This window comes from Phalaenopsis equestris, unplaced genomic scaffold (genome assembly GCF_001263595.1).
Source record: "Phalaenopsis equestris unplaced genomic scaffold, ASM126359v1 Scaffold000421, whole genome shotgun sequence".
Taxonomy (NCBI): Eukaryota; Viridiplantae; Streptophyta; class Magnoliopsida; order Asparagales; family Orchidaceae; genus Phalaenopsis; species Phalaenopsis equestris.
Genome location: NW_018164862.1, coordinates 863,432 through 866,825, shown reverse-complemented (window position 1 = coordinate 866,825; position 3,394 = coordinate 863,432). Strand labels below are relative to the sequence as shown.

General features: G+C 41.2%; 1 pseudogene; it reads right to left on the bottom strand.

Moving 5' to 3' along the window:
* Positions 1-706: 706 nt before the first annotated feature.
* Positions 707-2,252, bottom strand: LOC110027252 (annotated as a pseudogene).
* Positions 2,253-3,394: the final 1,142 nt, after the last annotated feature.

Genomic DNA, 3,394 nt, shown 5'->3' with positions numbered 1-3,394 from the left:
CTAAATAAATGACGACGAAAGATAAGTTTTCGTGCGTGTATGTGTGTATGTATATGCACACATCCATATAAAAGGAGCATAGCTATGAAAATGACATTTTTAAAATACAAGAAAAAATTTTTTTTTTCTAATGTCCAAAATTCGTTTCTTATAAAATTAAGAACTGGAAAAACGAAAGAAAAACAAGTAAAAAATACTGATTAAAAATAGAGGCAAGAATTTCTTCTTCTTCTTTAATTATACAAATCATTGTTCGGCATATATTTGGCATGTTGTAGGAATTGAATATTATCTATTACATTAATAATAAGCCCACACTCCTTCAGGAAATGCAAAATAAATTTAAATTGATTTTCAATATATTATTATTATTATTATTAACCTTTAAAAAAATCAAATTATTTATTAATTAAATACATTAATGCAATTTGAAATGAACCAAATTTTCAATAAAAAGAAAAAAAGAAAATTAATTTGCGTGGATGTTTGGATGTACGTACGACCGACCATCAACCTCCTCTGACCGAAAATACATGTTACAGAATCCTTAGCCATTTAATTAAAAGGAGAAGAATTGAAAGCATATACTTTAATTTTCACTTATCATTAAAAGAAAAAAAAAAAAAAAAAACAATTGAAAAAACGAATCAGACGATAGCAGGAATTCATGTATCAAAATAATTGCTATCTCTTCTGCATCCATGATCCCCATCAAAGTTCAATCACAGTATCAGCGGCGGCGGCGGCGCTGCCGGCATCCAAGCACTGGCAAAGAGGACATCATGTCCTTTCCAAGTCAAAACCAGCATCTCCTCCTCATCCTTCTTCACTCCCCACCCCGCAGAATGCTCGTCCACCATACTTCTCAACTCCCCCACCGCTTCCTCCCCAAATCCCACCGCTCTAAACCCCACCCCTCTCATTCTCTGCACCCACTTACTCTTCGTCTCCAATCTCTCCACTCTCTCCAACCCTTCCTGCGCGATCGCATTCTCGATCTTCCAACAAACCGCCTCCTCATACGTCCTCCTCTGCTCCCCGCCCTTGGGCAAAAAACTCTCCACCGCATCGAACGGTATCCACATGTAGTTGAAAGCGGCTCTAAGCCGCTCGACAACGTTGCCGGCGGTGAAATCCGCGTCCTCTTCGACGACAATGAGTATGGTGGGGTCCAGCGCGCGTAAGGCGCTTAGAAACATGGTGCGGGGGGCGGCGGAGATGTTGGGGGCGGAGGATTCGTCGGAGGTGAAATGGAGCATTGAGTGGGAGTTAATGACGAGGGCTTCGGAGCCGGGTTCGGCGACGAGTTGTTGGAGGCGTAGGTGTTCGATTAAGGAGGAGAAGCCGTCGGCGGGAGTGGATTGGACGATGTTGAATTCCATGGCGATGTTGCGAGAGCGAGCGAAGGAGGGGAGGTGTCGGGGGGTAGGGAAGGGACGGTGACGCGGAGGAAGGGGAGGGAGTCGGGGCGACAGGAGGAGAGGGTTTCGATGAGGGTGGGGAGTTGCATGGCGTGGGTGGTGGAGAGGTGGACGATGTGAAGGATGGGGAAGGAGAGGGTGGCGTCGGCGATGGCGGAGTTCGAGGCGGAGAAGCCGAAGCGGTGGGAGGGGGTGAGGTCGATGAAGGCGGCGAGGGAGGTGGGGGAGGGGGGGGAGGGGAGTGGTGGATGGAGGAGAGAGCGGGGCAGGAGGAGCGGGAGGCGCGGAGGAGGAGGGCACGGAGAAAAGCGTAAGTGAGGCGTTGATTGGAGTCGCCGTCGGGAGGGGCGATGTTGTGGAGAACCCATAGGAGCTGTTGTGCGAGAGTGGCGTCGTGAGAGTCGATGGCGTGGGCGCAGTGGGCCAGGAGCTGTTCCATGCAGGCCGTGCTGCTAATGCTCAGGTTGTTCAGTTGGTGGTGGGATTTGGAGGAAGATGCGGAGGAAGAGGGGAAAAGGTAGTGATCCGGCCATGGGATGTTTGTTGTTTCCTTGAACTGCATGATTGATTGATTTGTTTAGGGTTTGGTGAAAGATGTTGGTAGTTATGAGATGGGATGGGGGAGAGAAGGGCTGGTTATTAAGGGATTGGGGAGGTTGAAGAAGCTAAGTGAGGACAAGAAGAGTCGGGTTTGGAGGAGTTGGATTGTCGTTTTGGAGTTTTGAGGTTCCGTATTTAATGGACCAAATGGAGTGGAATGCATTCCTCGACCTGAAGATAAAGAAAGGAGAAATAGTTAGGAATGGAGGTAATGATAATGGGGAATAAATAAAATTCATGAAAGGAATTTGATCATCATATATAGAAAGAAAACGAAAGGGATGGAAGAGAGGGATAAGGAAATAGATGGGAGTGAGGGAGCGCTAACTTTCTCTTCCTTAATTTGCTGCTGCTCAACTTGGTTTGTTCTTTTACTGTCGCTGTCAGTGCAGGCTAAGCTTTTGGTGTTCTTTGGGAACAATGAATAGAATTAGTACGGTGTGGCGGCCTGATTAACATTTCTGGTGTGAAGATGAAAAAAATATTATATGGCTGATTAGGAATATATATATATATATATATATATACAGATCGAGTATATGTTGAATATGTATATCCCAACCACATTATATCTGCACGTATAAATCAATTAATTTTTTTTTATGTATTTATGATACTCTTTGTGATGATCCTTTCATGTTTTGCCTAATTTAATTTTTTGAAGATATGATTGAAAGTTTTTGTTACTTCTTTGACGACTGCTTTTGATGGAAGCAAACTTTAGAATTGTAGTTTTCATTTCATATAATTGCTGTTGTTAAAATTTATGTATTTGATTAAATTTTAGGGTTTTTTAAATACATAGAATCTAAAATTTTCATTTTTACCTGTCTCACATCAAAATTTTCATAACTAAAATATAATATGAAAAGTATCACTCATTATCATCTTATTAAAGTAAAATTCATTTTTTCATCCATAGGTAGAGTGCTGTGTGTAAAAATGAAAGTTTATGTGTGAGATAGATAAATCTATAAGAATTGGGCGCTATGCATGTAATTTTCACTATTTTTGTCAATAGAAACATTGTTTACCATAATGGTTGAAGGTGTGAGTGTTGATCCATATTTGAATAATTACATTGATCTTGATCTTTTATTCTGTTCGATGTTTCAATTAAAAATTTTTTAGATTTATATAAGAAGCTATAAAGATGAAGTTTTAGTAACTTACTAGTTGAAGTAGTGCTAGTGTGGTTCGATGAGGTGAGTCCGATTTAACAAAAATCACTCAACTTCAAACATATTTAGACCATGAATCTAGTTAAATTTGAATTAATCATAATAGTTTGAATCAACAACACGTGAGCCAATATTTGTGGACCTCTGATAATCACTGCCCAATCAACGAATCTACAAACCAACAACTATCTT